Source organism: Procambarus clarkii, chromosome 1, assembly GCF_040958095.1.
Source record: "Procambarus clarkii isolate CNS0578487 chromosome 1, FALCON_Pclarkii_2.0, whole genome shotgun sequence".
Classification (NCBI taxonomy): domain Eukaryota; kingdom Metazoa; phylum Arthropoda; class Malacostraca; order Decapoda; family Cambaridae; genus Procambarus; species Procambarus clarkii.
Genome location: NC_091150.1, coordinates 35,720,315 through 35,745,910, shown reverse-complemented (window position 1 = coordinate 35,745,910; position 25,596 = coordinate 35,720,315). Strand labels below are relative to the sequence as shown.

The 25,596-nt window shown below is 42.3% G+C and overlaps 1 protein-coding gene across 3 annotated transcripts in view; it reads left to right on the top strand.

Moving 5' to 3' along the window:
* The window catches only part of LOC123768480 (uncharacterized), a 54,389-nt gene that overhangs the window by 19,328 nt on the left and 9,465 nt on the right, over positions 1-25,596 (top strand). The window contains exon 1 of one of the 3 annotated variants that reach the window (XM_045759193.2): positions 12,329-12,660. The exons of the other annotated variants lie outside the window; for them this stretch is intronic. The gene's annotated coding sequence lies outside the window, so the exon portion shown is untranslated. Of the gene's footprint in view, positions 1-12,328; positions 12,661-25,596 lie in introns of those variants that run through there. 3 annotated transcript variants of the gene reach the window in all.

Sequence of the window (25,596 nt, the reverse complement as noted above, 5' to 3'; positions counted from 1 at the left end):
CGACCAGAGTATCTGATGGCGTGTGACTGTACACCCCGAGAGGCTGACAGCCTCTGTACACACACGGTGTTGTGCTCCTGGGGAACCACCATAGTCTAACAGGAACCAGTAGATCCAGTGTCTATCACAATGAAATGTGTGAATGGCAACCACTCTTATTACAAATGATAAAATATTGGGTGTTCAATACACAGTCGCTCACAGGTTAAGTATGGAGTGTTCAATAAATTAGCAGACGCAAGCGGCAAGAATCAATCTTTCGCTGGTCTTCAAAATCAATCAATATTTCACAGAAATGTGAAATATTGTCTTATTCTCCGTTTTTAAAACATAATTTTCAATTGTCATTTTTTCCACTTGGCGCGTCTTCACGGTACTAATTATGCATAGTGAATTTCGTGGGTAAATTGCTACAGGGTCTCTAATTTATAACCGCTGTATTTAACAAAGCAATTAACGCGTTTCTAAAGATGAGGCGCGTGGTGACTAATTACCCAGACACAGGAAACAAATTATATAAAATATGTTTAAATAGGCACAGCTCGACGGAGGGCAGTTGATTATTTACAAACAAATAGCCTAATGAAGTAGATAAGAAGATTCTACAGAGCAGCGGTTCATACCTGGAGGTTCTATTGATAATTATTTACTTACTCATACCTGGAGGGAAGGAAGGGGAAGGAGCAGGGGTTCATACCTGGAGGGAAGGAAGGGGAAGGAGCAGGGGTTCATACCTGGAGGGAACCCTCTCAGGGGGGGGGGAGGGGAACCCAATAAGGGGGGTTATGGAACTATTGTCTCTCTGAAGAATAAAAATAAATTCATTAGAAGTAACTATCACCGTCAGTAACTCCCTAAGACTGCACAAAAACTATGCATAACCGTTACTAGTTGTAACTAGTGAACAAATCCACAAGGGCAAATGGATTTGATTTGTTCGTTTGATTTATCACGTTATTGTGATGTCTGTGTGTATAGTTGTAACTGGTTTGTGTAATTGTGATTTGCCTTTGTTTTTAAATAATAAAACTTATAATTTCCGTTCAGTTGTTCTGTTCCTAGTTATTCATAGATAAAAGCAAGCTACTGAAGTCTCTTTCAGTCAAGATGGTAACTTAAGAAAACTGATGGTGGTAGTGCTCTTAAGTCTGGCGAAGAGGGTGTGGGGATTACGGACCCTTTGAGGGTCCGTAATCACACCCCGTTCTCAGACTAATCCTTTAGAACAAGACACCCCCCCCCTACCCAATTCTTCAGATTATGTGGATTTAGATCTTTGTGATGGTCTGAAAGCAAAATACGGTTCCAATATTAGTCTCATTGTAAACTGGCAAGTGAACCTTTATTCTAAATAAAGAATATCCTAAAGCTATAACTTCTGTTGTATTATAAATCGTTGGTTTAAAATATAAAGTTCATACTGACCTAGTTTTCTTTCAAACGTTCTGAAGAATTTGGTTTTCTATAAGTGAAATTCTAAGGGATACTCAAATAGTTTTCTAAGTGTATATTTCACATGTTTGAGAATAATACACCGTATTAATATAACTTAACCTTAACGAAGTAACCATGGATAGAAAGTAGATAATCACATCAATTACGTGGTGAATTTGAAGTTATTACCTTCAGGGGGGATCTCCTCCCTGAGGACAGGTCGACATTAATTGCAGAAATGCATTTTTTTTCGGGGGGGGGGGGGTTTGTTTAGACCTTGTCCTTCAGCAAGTGAAGCTCTAAGAGGCCTGGACCTTGTGGTAATCCATCTCAATTATGGAAATTGTTAGCATTAAAACAAAAGTGCGTGTGATAAAACAAACCTGCTTGTTTACCTGTGAAGTTGTAAACAAACATTTGAGCCACTCACCGCACCATCTAACAAATGTCAAGTGCTTAAAAAAAAACACCACCATCGCCCCTTTTGTGTCATTGACACCAACTATCACTACTATAAAATGTAATCCACTTTTTTCCGTCTTATGTTTTTTTTTTAATACTTTTCCTTCAACGCATAAACTCAACGAACTAGAATTCGATGAAAGGTTACGGCAGCGTCCATGACACTGACAGTGAACAGGGTGTCCTTTGGCCGACGGGTGGCACTGGCCCTCAGTGCCAAGGCTCATTCGACCATTTAAGGGCGTGGTGATAAGGGTCATATTGCTGAAGAAGATCGGCGGGCACCCCGGGAGGAAATTGTCGGGAGAAAGCGCCGTTGTTTTTGTTATAGATTCAGCTACTCTGAACAAGTTCCAAGTAGCACGGGCTATGGTGAGCCCGTAGTAGACTTACCTGGCACAGGAGCAGTGCTGTCCCGAGAAAGAGCCAAGCCATTAAGACTATATAGCACTTGGAAGGGATCAGGATAAGGATTTGGGATGGGACGAGGGGAAGGCATGGTACCCAATCACTTGTGGACGGTCGGGGATTGAACGCTGACCTGCGTGAAGCGAGATCGTTGCTTTACTTTAGTCAGAGTGGTTGGGCCGTCCTGAAATGATAGTACTGTACTTATAGTGTAGACGATGGGTCAATAACGTGGCTGAATATATGATGACCACACTACACAAGATGAGGAGACGACGACGTTTCGGTCCGTCCAGGACCATTATCAGGTCGTGTAATTGAAAAAGAGAGCGGAATAGGTCCTTCATATTTAAATAATGTGAAGGAGCAGTGAAAGGTTAAATGAAAGAGAAAGGTGAAGATAAGAATAAGATGGAAGTAAGAACAAGAGAAAAAAGGCAAGGAAAGAAAGAAATGACAAGAATAAAGAGAATCAGGTAAAGTAAGGGGAAGGTAAAAAAGAATAAAATAAATGATAAATATAAAATAAAAAAAGTTCGAAAATTTTAAAGGTAAAGTAAATAAGGCAAGAAGCCTATTGACGAAGATATAACCAAAAATCTAGTAACAAAAGACAGCCAGGAAAGAGAGGGTAGAGGAGCAGAGTTAAGTCAGATCACGTTTAAGAAGGCAAGGGCAACTTAAAGACGTGATACGACTTAGCTTCGCCCCCTTTTAGGAATTGTTTTGTTTTTCTTTGTTTTCTTTACTAGATTTTGTTTAAGTCATTAGTCTTTTTGCCGTTTTCTTTCACTTATTTTACCTTTCAATTTTTAATTTTTTTGTATCTTTTTTTTGGTATCACTTTTTGTACTATTAATTTTATAATCAAGAAAGAAAGATTTACATAAAGTTATATAACGTTAAAAACTTTACATATTCCTAAGCCTGGTATAGCACGTGTATGTATTGTATTAGGCCGAAGATATTGGCCTAGGATTGCTAGGAGAGGTTAGGTTAGGTTAGGTCTTGCGGTTGAAGATTCTGGTTTGTCCAAATTTAGTATTATAAAAGTCAATTTTTTGGTGGTCCATCAGTGCTTGGAGTATAACTGTTTGGGCGAACGTTACAATAAGTACTTTCATTTAGGGGGATGGGTTGCATTATTCATGGGATGGGTAGGGATAGAGGAGGGGGGACCGAGGAGTAGAAAGACTCTAAGGAGGGGGATATATACCACAAGTCTTACCCAGAAAATACCACAGAAGCGACCTCGCCGCACGGGAGGAACAAAGAGGTAAAGATTACCTGTACAATTCTACCTGGATTTTCCCCGCTAGAAAATAAAAACCGGGTCATCAGGGGACACTGCTGGAACCCCCTCCCCACACACACACACACACACACACACACACACACACACACACACACACACACACACACACACACACACACACACAAAACAAATGTCAGTATAAGTTGTTTTTTTAGTTCATAATTAAATAGATATTAGGAGAAGACTTTTGAGATCAAATTAAATTAGGTTTCAAAATTTAAGATAATATAACGAGTCATTGTTTTTTAGTATAGGTTGACGCTGGATCCTGTTATATGTGACGGAGGCGAGGGTGGAGGCAGGTGTTGGGGGGGGGGGGGGCTGAGGCAGTTGTTGGGGGGGGGGGCTGAGGTAGGCAGCAGGAAGGGCACACCGCCCCCCATCACCGTTACTACCATGCCAGATTAACTTGCTGAGTATACAACGCAACTGTCCACCTCCGCTTTCCGACGCATTACAAGAAAAGGTTGTTTACTAAGAAACTTTTAGCGAGTGTGTGAGGTTAATTACAACCTGTAAGGAGCAATACGGGGGAGGGGGTTGGCTCCTTGCAGGCCACTGCTCGCTTCATTATTGGTCCAGGTGGGTTGGATAAAGTTTCTTTACTCCGGTCTCCTATTCCATTTTGAGGGGTAGAAATAGCCTAAGCTACTCTATCCCTTTGAGATGTATTTCTTGCTTATCTCAATAAACATACTTGAACTTGAACCTATTCCATCTCATATACTATCCTCGCACTCCGCCCCAGTGCTATGTAGTCGTACGGGCTTAACGCTGTTCTCACCTTTGCTTGGTCAGGTTAAAGGGGAGTGTGACAAGCACCCGTTTGGTTTTTAATGTTTCCGCCGACATCTTAACGGGGCTTTTTTTGTCCTTGCAAGCTACGAGCTCCCTCTCACGGCTCTCGCCTCAAGCGGGCCTTGTTTGTTTGTTTTTTTCACTGACAAATGTTTTATTAATGGCTTCACAAGCAGGTTCTAACTCACTGCTAGATGTATCTTTGAGAATAGTGAAGGAAAGTTGGCGAGTCGTGCCTACGTGCCCAGAGCTCGACCCCGGGTCGATCTTCCGAGCCTGCTGGAAGATGATGAAACTTCCTTCGCCACATTACACCTGAAAATGTTTTCTAAAGGTGGTGTAATTGGCGATTTATTTTTGCTTTTACCCCCGTCGCTATTAACCCTTTTACTCTACCCTGCAAGAGAGCTTCAATTATAGGTTTTCTTACAACTTTCCATTTCTTTGAATTCCATGTAAATTTTCTAAGGCGTAACCAAACCAAGACGTCGGGGCCCAGGCTGTATAAGCATGAGGTAACTGTAGCTGTCGTCCTGCCGCCCGCAGGAGTGGCTTGGGCTCCACAACAAAGGAATAAAACATAAAAAAAAAACTGGAGTGTGGTACTTCCGCGGCTCCCAAGGTAAACAACTCCCGAGTGTTTACCTCCGCCAGACCATAAGTGACCCAAGGCCGCCCGTCTCCACCCCCTCTCCAAGCTTCTTATACTCATACACGTTATACTCCTACCCATTCTTAAGGCTACAGTGATGAAATTGTGAAGAGGTTAACACCCCAGTGGAAGGTAATTACTGGCAGAGGCCGGGGGAGTAATGTACCAGCTGCGGACTGTACGGCGTCAGGGGGCGAGAGAGAGAGAAGGAAGCCCGCTATATGACAGATAACGTCCAGCACTTGGACTGGACGGTAGAGCGACGGGGGGTAGAAATAGCCTAAGCTACTCTATCCCTTTGAGATGTATTTATTGCTTATCTCAATAAACATACTTGAACTTGAACTTGGTAGAGCGACGGTCTCGTTTCATGCAGGTCGGAGTTCAATCCCCGACCATCCAAGTTGTTGGGCACCATTCCTTTCCCTCGTTCCATCCCAAATCCTTATCCTGACCCCTTCCCGGTGCTATATAGTCGTAACGGCATAGCGCTTTCTATGTCAACGGGAGACATCTCCCGTCCACGAGGCTAACCATAGCCTGTGCTTCTTGCCCCGCTCCTGTGCCAGGTAAGTTACGGGCTCACCATAGCCCGTGCTACTTGGATCTTGTTCCAAGTAGCTGAATCTCTAACAACAACAACAGCGCTTTCTCTGTAGCACCGCTCCTGTGCCAGGTAAGTCCACTCATTGGTGTAGCAGACCTCATTGGTGAAGCAGACCTCATTGGTGCAGCAGACCTCATTGGTGCAGCAGACCTCATTGATGCAGCAGACCTCATTGGTGAAGCAGACCTCATTGGTGAAGATGACGTTTCTATTATTAAGGTTATGAGAACATGAGAATGAAGGCAACTGCAGAAGGCCTACTTTACCCATACGAGGCAGCTCCTATATATATAAATCTACCGAATCTAGTTCATATCTAGTTCTAGTTCGTTTCACTGAATGAGTATTTTGATTGGGTATAGATGGATATATGCAAAAGTGAAGTGTTTATGAGTGATAATGCGATATACCCGGGATTAGCAGTGTGGGGAGGAATAAATGAATTATGAGTGATGTTATAGCTTTTTTTTATTATTATATATAATACCAAAATATTCGCATGTAGCTGGAGACTCCAACGGGGGCTTCAGTAGTGTTCCTATGCCCGATTTTACGCGATTTGATCGCTGTCGCAAGTGAGATGCTTATTAGTTTATGCTCTGTGTTGCTCCCCCTTGTTTCATACGAATGGAGGATAGTGGATTTTCATCTTATTTGCTATGCTCGATAAACGATCTTTGAAGAAAGACTGACAGAGCATAAATTACATTCTATAGAAAGGTGAAGAATTAGGGGGTGACATGATAGAGGTGTGCAAGTGGATGAATGGACATGACAAAGGGGGATGTTATTAGGGTATTCAAAGTATCATCACCAGACAGAACACGAAAGTGGGTATACATTGGCTAAGTTTAGATTTAGGAAAAATACCTGGGTAAAGTGAATCTAAATCTAAAGTTTAGATTTAGGAAAATACAGGTCAGTGTTGAGTCATGGGCCAGGCTCACGCTGGCACGCAAACATATCATCAAATGGTTGTTTTTGATAACTTTTAACCATATTTGAAGAGTTCAATCTGTTCTCACGATTTCATAAACGTCGAAGTGGTTTTTGGTCCTCGAGCGTTTAATTTGCAATTGTTTTTGTCCCGAGAGTAGGCTTCCACTTTGTTCCGCGAGTCCACTGAACAATACAGTGAAAGGCAGCTGTCTCCTTTACATTAGGACTAACAACATTACATAATCAGCAACGACTGGTTATTCTCACGGATACAAAAAGGGTAAAAAAAAATCCCCACCTATGTATTTAGTGAATTATTTAGTCTAGGAATCCAACTTAAATTCTCTAAACTGGTCAATAACGTCCCGAAAATAATATTCTCTCAGTTACATCCACGGTTGGCGATACTAACCGACCAGCCGCACAATAGAATGGAAATTATGTAAATTGAATACCTATAGAGTATCACTTGAATGCTATGCTTCATATTAATAATATACATTATGCTACTAATTAATGTAGAACAAAACTCAAGGTCTATCCAAACCTGACTATGCAGTGTAATTTGATGTAGTTATGGACTCGTATAATCACAAGGCCACAACACCCCTGTGTGTGTGTGTGTGTGAGTGTATGTGTGTGTGTGTGTGTGTGTGTGTGTGTGTGTGTGTGTGTGTGTGTGTGTGTGTGTGTGTGTGTGTGTGTGTGTGTGTGTGTGTGCGCGCGCGCGTGTGTGTGTGTGTGTGCGTGCGTGCGTGTCAACACATCTGAAGCCAACCACTCCAGGCCCACTGTCGATGGTGTTCAAATTGGTGTGTTTTCCTGGGAGGGGGGAAGTAGGGAGGTAGGTACTTACTCTTGGCCACCGATTGGACCTTGGGGTTGACTGACTTACAGTCTAAATGCTTAATTGCACACTAGTTTCTTTATCAGCTATCTCACCCTGTCAGAGTAAATGAGGCAAATGTATGTGAATGCATGTGTGTGTGTATATATGTATGTATATGTGTGTGTGTATGCATATGTATGGGTATAAAGTATATATGGAAGCTGATCAAAATTACATTTCACCTTTGTGAATGTACATTAATGACACTATGTAAAAGACACATCTAACACTTTATGTAGGGCATACGTAAATCTGTGTATCTATGTATTTACGTATGTAGGTTAGCTTAGCACTTTAAAAGCACCGAATCACCTTCTGTGGTTGAGTGTTCAATAAACCCTTGAACTATATGTTTAACACTTCTCTAACCCTGTCCATGGAGGACAGAAGAAAATGTATATATGCTGGTTAGCATTGTAAATGTGTGGCCACGTCTGTGGTAGAAAAAAAAAAGTCTAAATCTGTAGGCCTACCGAGCTGCCCGAGGTGTCAGCCTGGAACTGTAGGCCTACCGAGCTGCCCGAGGTGGCAGCCTGGAACTGTAGGCCTACCGAGGTGGTAACACTCCCGTGAGAAAGTTGCCCGTTTTTTCTGACACTGCACATGCCAACATTTCTTGTGAAGTGTAGCAACAGAAGACAAACTTTTTGCACGCGGTTTTGTAAGCAACAAAAAAAAATCCTTAAAAAAAAAAAAATTGGGGTAAAATTGAAAGTGAGGCATAGGTGGTTAGCGCCTTAGGCTACTGGCTAATACACTCCAGGGAGTTGAATATCTAGCAGGACACTGTTTACGGTGAGTGATATGAAGGTCTTGGGTTCCGCCTCCAACGTATTTGTATCCGTGTTTACCTGTTTTTGTCACATTTGGTTTCGAAGGTGTGGATAGAGGCGCCACCCCGCGCCTCTTGACCATCCTAGCTGAGGCAGCCTCGCCTCTCTCTCCCCCGCTCATCTGCCTTTCCAGTTTCCTCTTGTCCTTTTACAGTAAATTGTAATGAATGTGTGTGTGTGTGTGCATGTTCACATATCAGTGACCACATATATATATAACATTTAAAAGTTTTTAAGTGTGTTTTACTTTTTTAAAAGAGTAAAAAAAAGTTTTTAGCATACTTTTTTTTTTATCTTGCACTGTACTATTGTTCAATTGTTGCTTAATATTATGATTTTCAACTTGAGGAATGATTTCCTCCATGCTAAAATCCTTGGATGGTTGAGCGAGTAGCTGACCTCATTGTGTGTGTGCGTGTGTGTATTTACTGTTTGTATCTACAGAATCGAGCTATTAGCTCTTGGACCCCGCCTTGTATATTCGCCTAGTTGTGTTTGCGGGGGATTGAGCTTTGCTCTTTCGGCCCGCCTCTCAACTGCCAATCAACTGTTACTAACTACTAACTCACATTTTTTACACACACACACACACACACACACACACACACACACACACACACACACACACACACACACACACACACACACACACACACACACACACACATGTGATGTGGTGGAGGCTGACTCCATACACAGTTTCAAATATAGATATGATAGAGCCCAGTAGGCTCAGGAATCTGTACACCAGTTGATTGACAGTTGAGAGGCGGGACCAAAGAGCCAAAGCTCAACCCCCGCAAGCACAATTAGGTGAGTACAATTAGGTGAGTACACACACACATACACACACACACAGGAAGCAGCTCCGTAACAGGCGCATCAGGGTGAAAGAAACTTTGCTCACTTGTTTCTGCCTGGTCCGGGAATCGAACCCGGGCCACAGAATTAAGAGTCCTGCGCGCTGTCCACTCAGCTACCAGACCTCCGTATGTGTGTGGGGGGGGGGAGGAAAGAGGGGAGATGCATATGTTTTCATGCGTGTGTACCTACACACTCTTAGCAATACTTGTATGGTCTACCACCTTCTCTTAAGCCCTGCCTTTCGACCATCAATATAGAAACTCTTCATTACTCATTTTTCTTTTATTTAATTAAATGTTATATTGTGTATCGATTAGGCTTGGACGGCTTCCTCGCCTAGTCTGTTCCGCGCATTTACGACTCTCAAACTGAGAAAGTTCCTTCTGACATCTGTGACTCTTCTGTGTTTCCAGTTGTTACTTGTGTCCCCTCGTTTTGCTATTCCTCATTTTTAACATTGCTTGTGTATCTGATTTGTCAATTTCCTCGGTACCTTTTACGTCGTTATCATGCCTACCCTATTGCTTCTTTGCTCTAGTATAGTGAGGTCCCGTTCCCTTAGCTTAGGAACGAGCCTTGTTGCATATTTCTAGACCCTTTATAGTTATTCATTTGTCTAGGTAGAGGTACCATGCTTGGGCAGCATACTCAAGAACGGGACTGACAAAGGATGCATCCAGCGCTCAGGCTGGATCTTTGTCCAAGTTTGTGAAGGATAACTGGACGTTTGCCAGTATGGCATATGCTGCCCTCGTTATCCTACTGACGTGCGTTTGGTGTTAGATAACGAGTCTACTCCACAAGTCTCTCAGAAGTTGGAAGTTGCCTTTCCTTCGTCCTGTACTGAATTTGAAACATTTTTTTTTTCCATTTCTCGTATCCTCATAACCTTGCATTTGTTTAGGTTAAAGTTTATTAGCCATTTCTCAGACCATCTTTGGAGATTGGCTAGTTCATCTTGGAATGTATAGCCGTCCTCAGTCCTGATTCGCATCAGTTGCTTAACAGCGTCAGCAAACATGTGATATCAGTAAGCTTACTTCCTCTGTTAAATATTTTACACATATTAGAGATCAGGATGGGGCCGTAGTACTGACAGCTTGAGGTCAGTACTACGCTTGTGAGGAACAGTGTCAAACGCTTTCTGGCAATCCAGGAAAATGCAGTCTGCCCAGTCATCTCTCCTGTCTAGTTGTCGTCATCTTGTCATAGCAGTAATAAGTTGGCCAAACAGAACTTTTTAACTAAAGTTTAAACATATGGTGATTGGGAGGGGGGGGGTGATGGGGCTCGGTGATGGTAGGGTGGGGGAGGGCTCGGAGGTGGTGATGGGGGGGGGGGATGGGGAATTTGCGTTACTTCATCCACACAAAGGTTGTGATATGTGCTGCGGGAAGTAACGAAGATAACTAGCAATAGACTTGATATCTTGGAATGATGACATTACGTAAAACAGCAACAGTTTTTTTTGGGTAAGTTTCATTCATTGGGAACAAGTTTCTGAAAGTGTTGAGGCGGCAGTGGAGGCTGGCACAGATAACCAGCTACTAGAGGCAAATATTGCTATCAAATGGCAACCCCACGAGGTTGGGGGGGGGGGCTCCAGTCCCACAGTGGGAGGGGGGTGGCTCCAGCCCCACAGTGGGAGGGGGTGGCTCCAGCCCCACAGTGGGAGGGGGGTGGCTCCAGCCCCACAGTGGGAGGGGGTGGCTCCAGTCCCACAGTGGGAGGGGGGTGGCTCCAGCCCCACAGTGGGAGGGGGTGGCTCCAGCCCCACAGTGGGAGGGGGGTGGCTCCAGCCCCACAGTGGGAGGGGGTGGCTCCAGCCCCACAGTGGGAGGGGGGTAGCTCCAGGGGCTGGAGCCTCAATACGCTTCGTGGCGTGCGAGCGTGCGCCTCATTCTCCCATTAACTCGAATGTTAGGCTTTAAACTCCCTCAAATCTAAGCCAATAAATTATATACAAATATATAAAGTGAGATGCGAATCTCTTACTGAACTTCAGTGGATGCGACGGCTTCGTGACTGTGAAGCCCTAACCACAGTTCTAGGATGTGGTCGAGCGAGTGAAACTAGCGAGGAATGCGACCAGCGCCCATGACACATATGGTAGTGATGTCACCTCCAGACATGCTAGGCGGCGTTGATATCCCAGATCCCACACCTGTATCCCACACTTGTATCGACAGTTTCTTGGACTGTGAGGCAAGTGCTTTAATTATTTTATTTACAATAGCACCGAAGTACTTTAAAAGACGTACACGCCCTAATCATCATAATAAATGACTAGGAATAAATGTTAAATTATAATTTCGAATATACTGTGCCAGAGTAGTTTTACGAGGATTATATTCATTCAGTTATATCCACAAGTGTTACTCAAACATCAGTCTTTTCCACAAGTGTTACTCAAACATCAGTCTTTTCCACAAGTGTTACTCAAACATCAGTCTTTTCCACAAGTGTTACTCAAACATCAGTCTTTTCCACAAGTGTTACTCAAACATCAGTCTTTTCCACAAGTGTTACTCAAACATCAGTCTTTTCCACAAGTGTTACTCAAACATCAGTCTTTTCCACAAGTGTTACTCAAACATCAGTCTTTTCCACAAGTGTTACTCAAACATCAGTCTTTTCGCACAAACTATCTTGGTTATGTCTGTGAAATTAACGTATTTAACGGTATGATAAATACATCTAGACAAGTTTGCAAATAAACAGCAACACTAACTAGAGCTTGAGACCCCCTCCCCCCCCCACACTAGTTAGGGGGTGCGCAGTGGGGGGGGGGGATGGCCTGTGACGTCACAGGTGGACTCTCACCTTCACTTGCTCTGCTCCAAATCCTCTGCACTTTTCTTACCTCAATAAACCTTCAAAATCTTACTTAAAACTCGAGTTAAGTGAGAAGGCATTCTTCTTTCTGTGATAAGGTTGAATAAAAATATTTAGTCTGTATTATCCAAGTAATCAAAAATTTGTTTTTGTTTTTATAATTTTATAAAAAAGAAAGAATTAAGAGGGGGTCTGGAGTGTGGAGCGGTCAGTTGTCCGTCTGCTTCAGTGTGTGTCTGCTGCTGGAGTGAGCAGCAGACAGCGACTGAGCGACGCTGAGAGATACCTAGCCTTTCGCAACCTAAGTACTAACAATTTCAACGTAACGCCTAGTTTACAACACGCGCTCCGCACATTCCTCAACTATATCCACTATAAACGGACGCCAACAAAGACACCACAAGGGCGGGCGTTCGCATCCCCTCTAGCATTTTTATACCGACTAGGAAGACACTCCTAACAAGCCAGCAGGCATAACCACCAATGAAGTTAACTCTTCTGGTGTTAGGGGTGGGGCCGGGGAGCTGACCTGTGCAAGTCCGGGTCATTCCTGGCCGCACCCTCTCACTGATCGCTACACACACGGATACAAATCGCAGGACTGCATATAATGTGAATATTCGTGTAAGTATTGATGTTTCTACTAATGTAATTCCTATATATGAGTAGTCGCAATACATAATGACTAAAAACTAGGCTATGCTAGTGTTTTTTTCGGATATAGGCTATTTTTTTTTAGTATTGTATCTTTTTTTCACAATGTTAGTTTAATACAGTAATGTGAACACAATGACCAGGCGCTGTGCCCATTATTTTGTATCCTGGTTCCGCTATTTGGACCAGCACGCTAGCTTAGTGACCAAACTAGCATTTATACTTTAATCTTAAATGATAGTTCAGGACTAAAATCAATTCTCGGTGTGTGTATATATACACCAATGAGAAGACGAGGCTTCGTGGGTAGTGTTGCAAGAGGCTCTTGATAGTAATGAGGTATACGACTGGGGGCCACTGACGGCTGACGCAATAAAATTGCCTTGTAATCAGTAGAGAAGCAGTCGTCACTCTGTTTTATATTTGAAACATTTAAAGTTTCTTGATAAAACTGTCGAAATCCAGGTTAGTGTTTTTTTTGGCCCCGCCTCTGAATCTTAATGAACTGGTATTATACGGCTTAATGATATAATTAGGTCGGCAATTTAAAAAGTTCATATTTGAATTTATTTATAGACTTGGTTAAAACCAAAATAGCGACGCGCATTACAACAAATAGTGGCTTTGAAGATATATTTGTTAGACGTCACGAAATACCAAATTCAAATGTTTTAATAATTTATGATCCATTGCGATAGTAATCCAGTTCTTCTTCTTCTTGATAGTAGGTGTAGTTTGCTTGAAGGGTTTAATCCAATTCAAACATTATGAAATGTTTAAGGCATGTCTCAAGATAGGTGTGTGTGTGTGTGTACGTGCTGACGCCAGATAAAGCCCTGAAGCGTGATGTTGACGTTGAAGGGCCACCAACTTCTCCTAATAAAACGTCGCATTCTGACGTTATTCAAAAAGGCCAAAAATTGTCGGACTAGCGGTTCGCGAAATTGACATAATATCCCGTTTTCTGTTTTGGGTCCTCTGGTAGGTAAGGATTAGTGAACTTTAGTACGACAGTTTCTTGACGTTGGGGAAACCTTAGGAGGACGGGCTGCATTATGAACGGCCATGACGTCAGGGGCAGGGCTCGCCAAGCAAGTATTTACAAACCCCCATTTTTTCAATCTTTAGCGGCTTTTGTTTACATTTATCTAAACAGTTTGACCTCTGAATCATTAGGAGGCTGTTTATAGTAATTACACATTTTACTCGAAAGTTTCGGTGTTCGTAAACTGTTTTTAACACTGTAAAGCCGTCAGAGATTAAGAAAAGATTACAGGTTCACAAGTACTTGCTTAAATGGTTAAATCCTTCTCCCTCCCCCCAGGTCTGGACCAAACAAAAAATTTTCGCGTAATTTTTAGTAAATGTCAAACGACCCAAGCGTGTAACACTTGTATGCTGTCTTTACTATATTAACCTGCAATGTAAACTGTGTATCTTGTGCTGTGATTTGTGGATTTGCACTAGCAGGATTAAGGATTAATCCTTAAGGGATTTGAAACAGAGGATGGAAATAGCCTAAGCTACTCTGTTCCTTTGAAATATGTTTTATTGCCTCGATAAACTTGCTTGAATGTCAAGCGAAATTGATGATTGGAAAAAATTGTCTAGTTTAATAGTTTTGCTAGCCATACTATTTTATCTTCATAATTTTGTAATTTAATAGCTAGCTTAAGTCTTGGCTAGGTATTTTGTTCGCATCAAGCGAATATTGATCAAATAAGGTAATTGAGGGATTAAGACGAACGGTCCGAGACAGTTTCACCAAGGTCTGAAAGTGAGAAATAATCGGACTACTTTCACCGAATGGTGATCTTGCGTTGGCACCACACAGGCTGGCGAGCAAACGGAACGTTCCGTAGGCCTAGTGAAAGTAGCACAGCACTCCAACATAGGCTTGGGAAAGTAGCTCGGTAATCTCCCATAGGCTTGGGGAAATAGCACAGCCTTGTATGGACTGGCATCGTAAATTATACGTCTTATAATTTTTAACAGCTACCAAAATTATAGTGTGAAGACACTGCAATGTCTTCATACCGTCGTGATTGTTACAAGCTAATCTGGACGAATATGTTTTGTTCTATCACAGATATGACCCCTACATTAACAATGGTAACTGTAAGCTTGTATACATTTTCTTCTGTCCAAAGAGAAGCCGTGGCAGCGTCCGGACGCGTGCTGCCGCCAGACTGTAGCAACGCCATGTATTCTGGGAGTAAACAATGACTCGCTCGACTCTTCTTACTAGGCTGCACAAATCTGAAAGTGTTATTTAAACAATTTCGATTTCTAAGCCGCGTTTCATCCATTTAATGCATCTTATGTCATGGTTCGAAAACCTTTTTTTAAAATGTATGCGGCCAATGTCAATTATCTTCTAAACAAAAATTAGCTTGCATGCTCATGGGAATTTTGAGCCCCAGATTGTAACTTACTATATTTGTATTTTGTCATTGTTTATGGAGAACGATAATGAAATGCTTGAAGCATTTTTAGTCCCGTTAAATAACGATAAGTTCGGAATACATTTAAATGGTACAGTTCTAGGAATCGTGGTATTAATGCCTAGTAATCCCATGAAATAAAAATTATGAATTAGTAAGAATAATGAACTATTTTTAAGGAAAAGGGAAGTCCTGTTGATTACTTACGTGTGTCTGTTTTATTATTGACAAGTTTAAACAGCGAAATAAAATAAATTATTCTAAAATAAAATGGAAAGTGAAATAAATGAAAGCTTTCTTGAAAGGCCTGTTAAAATGATAACTGTTAATCATTTTAATAAGACAATTAAAAAGCCAGTGAGCTTTGCACATATGCGGTCCTGTCTACTCTGAAATCTCCTCGCATTTTTTTTTTTTTACTCGGCGTTGCTCGGGTCTGTCAGTCTCCCCATCTCTATCTATCTCCCCATCTCTATCTATCTCTATATCTAGCTTTCCCAATCTCCTCCCTTTGTTCCTCCTATTTCCCCCCCCCCTCCCCATTTCCCCTCTAGAAGCACCGAAACAAATGAATAGTTCCCAGATGCTCTGCTTTATCATCTCTTCAACTCTTCCTTTTTTCATTATTTTCCTTTCTGTGACAACTTTACAGAAAAGTACACGCCATATTTCACACTCGACTAAATGGATAAACATTAACATGGCCTGGGGAGGGGGGGGGGGGTTAATTGCAAATTTTTCACAAATTATTTAACATGCGCCTACCCCAACCAACCTATGTGCGTCCCATACCCCAGACCATTCCCCCTACAAATTTGGGTGAGGCTGTGCCAAAGAGTCTGGGCTCCAACTTTGGACAGATAAAGACACTCTTACATGTATATCTTTCTCTATGGGTGATTATGCCATCAAAATCTGTTCGCGTGCCATAGATTCGCCACCCGTCCCAGGTTGTCTGGATCTTTATCATATTATCACCAATATTTTACGTGTTAACATTTTTCTTTAATTGTATAATGTCTGATCGGCCTTCTGCTTTGCTATTGGTCATAAAACATAGATCATGAATATACTGTTAGAACATTTTACTCAGTAGACCTTGAGGAGTGGTATTTGGTATACGTTCTTAAGGCCAGTCAGCCGTGTTCTAGAGTGACTGTCCTTGGTTCGTGATTCACTTGTAACGGTTAGGCTCATGAGCAAGATATCACTAGCACCTACGCCTTGGGAGACTTGCCAACCACTTGCCTCGCTCGTACCAATCCCTCCCCAATCCTCCCCCCCCCTAATCCTCCTCCTACAGGTGATGGGTGCCCAAACACGCTTGACTACGTATTAGCCCAAGCTAGTCTTCTCGTATCCCGATAATGGTTAGCAAAGACGACGCAGCCCGTTTATCCTGGGTTTGATTCTAGAGTAGGGTGTGACGTCTGTAAGTTTCCTTTAGTGATGCGTCTGTTCGCGAAAGTTAATAGTTACCTGAGAGTTAGAGGACTATTGTGGGTTGCATCTTGGAGAAAAGGTCAATAGTTGTGTAGAGCACAAGCCTAAAAGGTTTGGTGTCCTCGGTGGAAAAAGGTGTCTACCCACACACTGAACGGTCTTCCGATGGCCTCTATATACGCTGAAGTTGTGAAAACATTTGTAACATGTGTTACTACTGTTGGCCTAGAGGAACTACTGCTGTCTCGTCCCTGGCTTTCCCCTTGTCACCTCTTTACCTTAAGTAATGAATTATCAGTTCCCCCCCCCCCTGGATCCTCCCAAAACACGTTTTCTTTGATGCGACCTGTCCTTAGGGAGGAGGTAACCTGGAGGTAATCATTTCAAAACCCCTACATAATTAGTGCTATTATATACTTCTTATCCATGGTTAGGTTACAGTAAGGCTGCATTAAATTAAGTTCATGTTGGGTTTCGTTACGGTTGGTTACATTAAGTGTTATTCGTGAGCATGTGAAATTCGAAAACTATTTGAGTATCCCCTAGAACTTTATTTACAGAAAACCAAATTCTTCAACCAGTTTCAAAGAAAATGACTTGAGCATAGATACATTATTTTAAATCGATGATTTATAATACGACGAATAATCGCAGAGAAAATTTCTCAAAACTTGAGAATATTCACTGTTTGGAACAAAGGTTCACTTGCCAGTTTACAAGAAGAATATTATTGAAACGGTAATATGCTTTCAGATCACAAATATCTAAACTATCGAGGTCGTTTGATGTCTCGTTCTTATCACTTTACCCTGAGAACGGGCTTTTTATTATTATTATTTACTCCAGTTTCTTGCATAAACGCCCCCTGCCCTCCCTGTCATTCTAAATAACCTGTTCCGCATTTTCTAGTCCTGCATTGTCCTCTCGTCTGTCTGTTCTTCATTCACTTCCTTCTCATCCCTTTCCCTTCGTAAAGTGAACAAAGCGAGACTGGCAACAGATAAAAGTAACCGGATCATTAAGAACGTCACGTGGCAAAAAGTGAGAGGGTTTCCCCCTGGGTGTGTTCTCCTCGCTGGCACACTGCAGTGCCTACACCAGACCAACTCTAATGGGCGGTGTCAGTCCCTGATCTTTAGAGCTCACCCCGGATTCCTGGCCGCAGGTGTTTGTTTACAGCTACTTCGGTAACACGTCAACCCGTCCTCTTAAAAATAAGGTCGCTTTTCGCTGGTATGCGCGCTATGGCCAAAAGTGGATGTAATTTGAAATGAAATCGGCTCACAAAAGTGACGTACTGTCAGGTTTTCTGCTTGAGTCGTCCAGTTTACTCGGAAAGGTTAGATGAGTAAATTTTCAATTAACGTTTTTCATAACGTTTTGAAACTTTGAGAATTTCCTGCCCACCTAACCTACCAGAGGACCCTTAACTTACTGTTGTTGGAAAACAAAAATTCCAAATTTATTTTCATTTGTTTCCATTTTCAAATTGCGTCCACTTTCGGCCATACGGGTAAACGGCCAAAAGCGACGTTATTTTTAATAGGACAGGTTGTACAGTTTGTTAACTTCGACGATTAGTTTAGTGTTGCACTTCAGCCCTGACTTGTCTACATAGGCTAGGCTAGCTTAGTATGCTTGAGACGGGTACTTGAAAGACTTGTCGACTATTGTAAGAGTTCTGATCTCGTCACTTCTTGCACGAGCTGCTCAAATGTGATGCGTGTCACTGTGTTTCCCAGTATTTTACTCGTATAATTTCACTGTGGCGAATTAGTTGGTATCGGCTGGGAATTTATTAATCCGGAGAATACTAGATTCGTTTGTAAGCTAGCTGTTAAACGTGTTTGGTAAACAATGGCAATTCTAAAGTTAGGTAACGGATAAACATTTGCAATTTTAATGTTAAATGCCGACATGTAGAGTTCTAAGCTCGGGAAATGACAATAGTTACCACTTTTCAGCTGAAATTTCCAAATATATGTATATGTAATATATATAAAAAACCACAAACTTGCAGTGGCGGCCAGCACGCACGCAAGGCTAGTGTTGCTGCAGTACGCAGTGAGGTACAGAACGCTTGACCACAGCTTGTGGTTAAAATTAAAGACAGATATTAATTACATCACGCACATTACAAACCAGTTGCGTTACAAGGTTAAACTTGGGTGGTGTACGCCATGCGGTGGACCAAGGCCACTCTCAGGGTAAAGTAATTTGATAAGTCCTTGTCAGATCACCCGGATAGTTATCTAAGTATTTGTGATGATGGGGGGTGGGGGAGACCAGATATAGATATGACGGGAAATCAGTCCCGTCACTTGCGGAGACGGGCAAGGCTGCCGTCTCCCAGTTGTTCTGCGGAAGGGGGTAGGGGGAGGGGATGATTATTTGAGTTTCAAACCCCCTTGGTAAAATGCTGGTGAAAATAACCACGGTGTTTGATAAGCAAAATCTATATGTATAAAACGACATTAAAGATGATGCCATTTCACTTGATTGTTGGAGGCAGACTCCTCCCCACACAGCGCTCCTCCCTAGCAAATGCAACTAAGAGTACGTTCGTATACGGTGATTCGTTAATAAAAACCTGTACAGGCTTTAAAGTACACGTGCACGTTCGGCGAATACCAAGCTGGGTTTACAAAATGTCACGTCTGTGGTTTAGACCTCGAGAGAGAGTGAAAAGTCCAGGCTTTAAAATACTGCACCAATATTTAGACTTTCTACTGGCTAGCCGGGCGTGTGAGCAAATGAGTTGAGAGCCTAGTGCTGGCCGCCGGCGCTTCCTCTGGCCCGTTCTTTACGCTCTAAATACAGGCCTAATTATGTTCAGTGATAATGAATCGTTTTCAACTTTACAAAATAACATAATAAACATGGCAGAGCTGACCATGTGATGTGATTGCGAGTAATAACGTATAAACATTCAATAATGGAGGAAGGAAGTCGTTCTCTTCACATTCCAGCCAAGTTTGCTTTAATTAGTCAGTTGCGGTTTGAACTCTTATAATCCTTCGTAATAATATATATATAAATGAAACGTTGCATTAGTTGTTATATGTGTGAAAAAGAACGAATTTAATGGAAAATGAGAATATTGTGCTAAGTGTGGCGGACGACCTTGAAGCGTCGCCGCCTGTACAGTTTGTCCCTGTAACCCTGAAGCCTAAGACGGAATTAAGAAACTGTTTTTATTATTATTATTAAATTTTTCTATCCACCGTTATGACCCCACACAGACAGGGACACGCCCACTAGAGCATTACAACTTTAAACTGTCAAATAAGCCATTTAGAGACGAATATAAACGCCTAACTGCATGAAATGGCGAACCAACTTATTACAAATGATGAAATATCTAAGAGTCACAGCACTGATTCCATATTTGGCTTCTAGTAGATCCATGACGCTTGGGAGACTAAGTAATATGATGTGTAGTGTGAAGAATATTAATAACCGCAAAGAAGTCATACTAACGTGATGTATATTAATGAATAAATCGACTGGAGCTATGAGGAGCCTCGAACCCGCGACCAAGGCTGGGAGTGTCTGGTCGTGGGTTCTGAGTCACCTCAGAGCTCCAGTTAACTGTATTATTATTATTAATTATTATTATTAAGCAGCAGCAGCTCTTTCGTCTACGATCCTGTAATGTTCCAATATCTAAGGTAGTTGTGTATTGGCAAAATACAATGTATAATTTATTGTAAATGCTATACGTAGATATTGTAATTAATTTTTATATATAATTAGCTGATATAATTATATGGTGTGCAGATTAGATACAATTGTTAATAACGCAATCTCCGTTGGGGTCTGATAAAGACCATTTCTGCTCTGTGAAATAAATTTTTGCGCTATTATGGGGTACACAATCATCCCGTCCTTTCCAGCGTTTAGCCTTATGGTATTTAAACTTCAAAATGCGATGTACAGTTCGAAAGGACGGGCTGGTATAGTAAACTAGCCGCCCCTGGCAACAACAGTCGAATCGACCACACGGCGCCTAGTGTCAGTAGTGATGGTTAAAGACACGGTTCCTGGGTAGTTTTGTCTTACAGCTGGTCTATGTACCTTACATTTATCAAGGTTAAACACTAGAAACCACTTCAACCATTTCTGAAGCATATCTAGATTAACTTGTGTTTTTTTTCCTGTAGTCTTCAGTTTCACATCTTCGAAAATGAGTGTTTTCTGAATCGTTGATGTATATTAAGGGCCTGATGGGGCCTTGTTGTGCGTGTTCTCTTACCTCTGTCACAGACACACGTCTCAAGTCAGAGATGTACTTTTTAATGCAAAAGTTGTACCCGTTTAGATACTTCAGTTTGCCTCGTGTGTGTGTGTGTGTACTCGCCTATTTGTACTTACCTATTTGTGCTTGCGGGGGTTGAGCTTTGGATCTTTGGTCCCGCCTCTCAACAGATCAATCAACTGGTGTACAGGTTCCTGAGCCTAATGGGCTCTATCATATCTACATTTGAAACTGTGTATGGAGTCAGCCTCCACCACATCATTGCCTAATACATTCCATCCGTTAACTACTCTGACACTGAAAAAGTTCCTTCTAACGTCCCTGTGGCTCATGTGGGTACTTAGTTTCCACCTGTGTCCCCTTGTTCGCGTCCCACCAGTGTTGTGTGTGTAGGATCCCCCATGTGCTGGAGGGTATGGAATGCTTTCTGACGATCTAGGGAGATTGCAGTGTGCTCCACTCGCTGGTTCTTTATTACCATAAAGTCATCTAACTAATTAATTTGTGAAAAAATACTTTTTTGTCGAATCTACGTTGGTTTTGAGTTTTTTCTTTATTTTTGTATATATATACAAGAGTTCTTACATTCTTGTATAGCCATTAGCACGCATAGCGTTTCGGGCAAGTCCTTAATCCTTATTTGCACACACGCATCCCCAGGAAGCAGCCCGTAGCAGCCGTCTTAACTCCCAGGTGCCTATTTACTGCTAGATATACAGGAGCATCACGGTGAAAGAAACTCGGCCCATTTGTTTCCACCTCCGCCGGGGATCGAACCTGGACCCTTAGGACTACGAACGCTGTCCACTCAGCTGTCAGGTCCCCCCACCCATTTATCTTGTGTTCTTGTCTTTTGAATAATCTCTCCATACGAGTTTTAATATATTTTCTTCAATTCCAACTATTACAAATAGTGATCTATCACTATAGATTAGTGATACTAATATATCGCTAATCTATATATCTAATCTATCACTAATATGATAGATTAGATGTATAGATTAGTGATATATTAGTGATACTATAGATTAGTGATATATATTTTCTAATGATTTCTTGACTGGGTGGGCACATGACTGCGTGAATGAGCGAATACTATTGAAAGTGAGTAGGCTGGTGAACGGAGGGGTTTTGTGTTTCACCCGATTTTTGCCTGTGGGCCACCATCTCCGTGTCCTGGACAAGGGCTGGAAACGGGTGAGACCGGTCACAACCAGACCATCCCCACATTACTGGGGCATAGTCCTCTTGTGAGCAGGTTTACATACAACCATTATTGTCGTTCCTGTAATGTTCTTTTTTTCCAACCTTTGCTGGACGCATTTACCCGCTTGGGAGTCTTGCCACATTTACCTCAAAGAAAATCGTGCATTTCTGAGGTTTCCTCGGTCACCTTGGAGCCGTCACAAGTCTGCTTCCAGAACTTGTACTCGCCTAATTGTAATCGCTTAGTTGTGTTTACAGGTTGTTGTTGTTATAGATTCAGCTACTCGGAAAAAGTTCCAAGTAGCACGGGCTATGGTGAGCCCGTGCTTGCTTGCCCTTGGTCAGCCCGTAACTTGTCTGTCACAGGAGCGGGGCAAGTAGCACGGCAAGTAGCCATAGCCCGTGCTACTTGCCCCGCTCCTGTGCCAGACAAGTTACGGGCTGACCAAGGGCAAGTAAGCACGGGCTATGGTGAGCCCGAAGTGGACTTGCCTGGCACAGGAGCGACCTATGCTTGCAGGGTCGAGCGTCTGCTCTTAAGCCCCGACTTTCGACCATCATTAGTTTAATGCACCCGACTCTCTCACTGTTTGTCTTACATTTATAGTCGTGTATGAAATTGGCCTCTACAACTTCGTCATCTGGTCTGTTCAACTCATTTGCTACTCGTAGACTGGAACGAGTTCTTCTTGACGTTCCTGTGACTCGTCTTGTGTTTCTAATCATATTCTCTCGTTGTAACCCCCTGATATAAAGGATGTACACAGCAGTCGGAAGGGATCTTTGTCCAGGTTGGTGAAAGATAACCAGACGTTTGGCAGTATGACATATGCTGCCCTTGTTATCCTGCTGATGTGTGCCTCTGGTCTTTGGTGTGGATATAACTCGAGATCTAAGTCCCTCTTTTTTTTTTTCAGAAGTTGAAAGTTGCCTTCCTTTCATCCTGTACTGTGTTTAAGGTGTTCTTGTGCCAACTCCTATCATCATAATGATAGGAGTTGTCAGTTAAAGTCTAGTAGCCATTTCTCAGACAGTCACTGAAGGCTGTTTAGTTCAGATTCGCCTCATTAGTTTTGTATCGTCAGCGAACATGGGTAAGAAGGGGAATGGAATTATCAGGAGAAAGCGCCAAGGCCATCACGACTATATATCACTTAAGAGTCAGAATAAATTTTGTTACGAGGAAGGGGGGGGGGGTGGGAGAAAGGAGAAGGAAGCATGATGCCCAACCACTTGGACGGTCGGGGATTGAACGTCGACCTGCATGAAGCGAATTCAAAGATAAGAATAGATTCGTAGATAAGAATGAGCTTACTTCCTCAGTTAGATAGATTACATATATTAGGAACAGGCTGGGTTCCCAGCATTGTAAATGCACATTAATGACACTATGTAAAAGACACATCGAACACTTTGTAGGGCATACGTAAATCTGTGTATGTATTTACGTATGTAGGTTAGCTTAGCATTTTAAAAGCGCCAAATCACCTTCTGTGGTTGATTGTTCAATAAACCCCTGAACTATATGTTTAACACATCTCTAACCCTGTCCATGGAGGACAGAAGAAAATGTATATATGCTGGTTAGCATTGTAAATGTGTGGCCACGTCTGTGGTAGAAAGAAGAAAGAAAGAAAGAAAAGAAAAAAAACGAACATTGAGGTACTCCACTCGTTACCTGCTCTCCATTCTGAAATGTATACTCTTACTGACACTTTACTTCCTGAAAGTTAATCCTTTACCCACTGAGTTATTTTCCCAATACAAAATCTCGTTTTTCGAGTTTGCATAAGAGTCGCTTGTGAGGAAGCGTGTCGAAAGCTTCCTGCCATTCCAAGAAAATGCAGTCTACCTAGCGCCGTCCATCCTGTTTAATTATTGTGATCTTGCCATAGAAGTCTTAATAAGTTGATCAAGCAAAATTGTCCTTTGGAGAACCCATGCTGAAGCTTGGACACGAAATATGTTTTAAATGATCAACACGCCTTCTTCTGATTACTCTCTCTAGTATCTTGAAGAATGCTTGTTAGTGATGTCGGTCTATAGATCAGTCGCTACTGTCCCTCCCCCCCCCCCTTTGTCTTGTATAGTGGCGCCACATTTACCACTTGCCAAATTTCCCGTATATAGTGAGGCGTTGAAGTCTTCAGCAGGAGGCACACACTGCGTCCGAGACGGGACCAAAGAGCTTAGAGCTCAACCCCCGCAAGCACAACTAGGCGAGTATTGATTGATTGATGAAGATTAAGCCACCCAAGAGGAGGCACGGGAATGAATAGCCCGTAAGTGGTGGCCCTTTTGAGCCATTACCAGTATCAAGAGCTGATACTGGAGATCTGTGGAGGCTAGGCGAGTACTGCAGCTGCCTCTTTTAGGACCGGTGGCGAGATGATGTCGGGCGCCTGCGGCTTTCTTCACATCCCGCTCCCCTTAATCGTCACTTCTATTTCGTTCAGAGGAAATAGAGAAACGCCAGTGCAGGCGATGAGTCACAATAACGTGGCTAAAGTATGTTGACCAGACCACACACTAGGTCAAGGGACGACGACGTTTCGGTCCGTCCTGGACCATTCTCATGTCGATTGTCACTTGAGAACTGGAGAAACATCAGTCTTTCTCCTGGCCTCACATGTTCCGTTAAGAAGTCGTAGACCTGGAGCCAGTTGTTGATCAATCTTGACTTCCAGGAAGTCGTTATCGAGTTTCCTCGCGTACTCTGGTGTGAGTACTTGAGTGCTAAACAGTACATATAATTAACATAAAGACGTTTCAGCTTTGCAATTTGCATGTCCGACAAGTGTTTACAAATGAATTCAAAGAACAGCAGATCATTGGATCCGAACAAGGATCTTCATTCTAAGCTTATGGTGATAAAAGGTAATATTTGGATTTGTAAAAGAAGTACTTGTCAATTCTGTTTTTGAATGTATAAAAGATATAATAAGGCGAGATATTCTATACATTTGCTGTCCGGTTAAGTGTATCAGGTTTGTCACTGTAATGGAACGAAGACGGTTTGCCATTAGTTTTAATTCCATTAATTCGAGTGATGATGGAGAAACATTAAAGTATAATTCCTTGTGAATATTTTCGTTTTAATGAGGATAATGAGGCGATTTAATACATTTAATATTATTTCTACTGATGAGTACCCTTGGTAGCACCCCTAGCGTGGGGCGGGCCGTGGGTATATATAAGTGTGTGTGTGTGTGTGTGTGGGGGGGGGGGGGGGGGGCTGGTGGCGGTCTCGGATCGAAACCTCGAAAAATCTCGAGAGAAACCTGACAAGCTGTTGGCACCATTTGCGTGCTGATTTTGCGACCATTATAGGGAACACACACATCTTAACCTTGGCCAGGATTCATGAAGCATTTACGTGTCCACATACGGAACCTGTACATCTTTCCTCGGTTATGGCAGTTTAGTTTCGGTCATTTAGCGCCTTGGAGCTCAAATAATTTAGTTGTTTATAATAACCTTGGGTTATGTTTCGAAGCTCTTAAACTCTTTAATAAATGTAAACGTAACTGCCATGATTGAATAAAGATGTACATG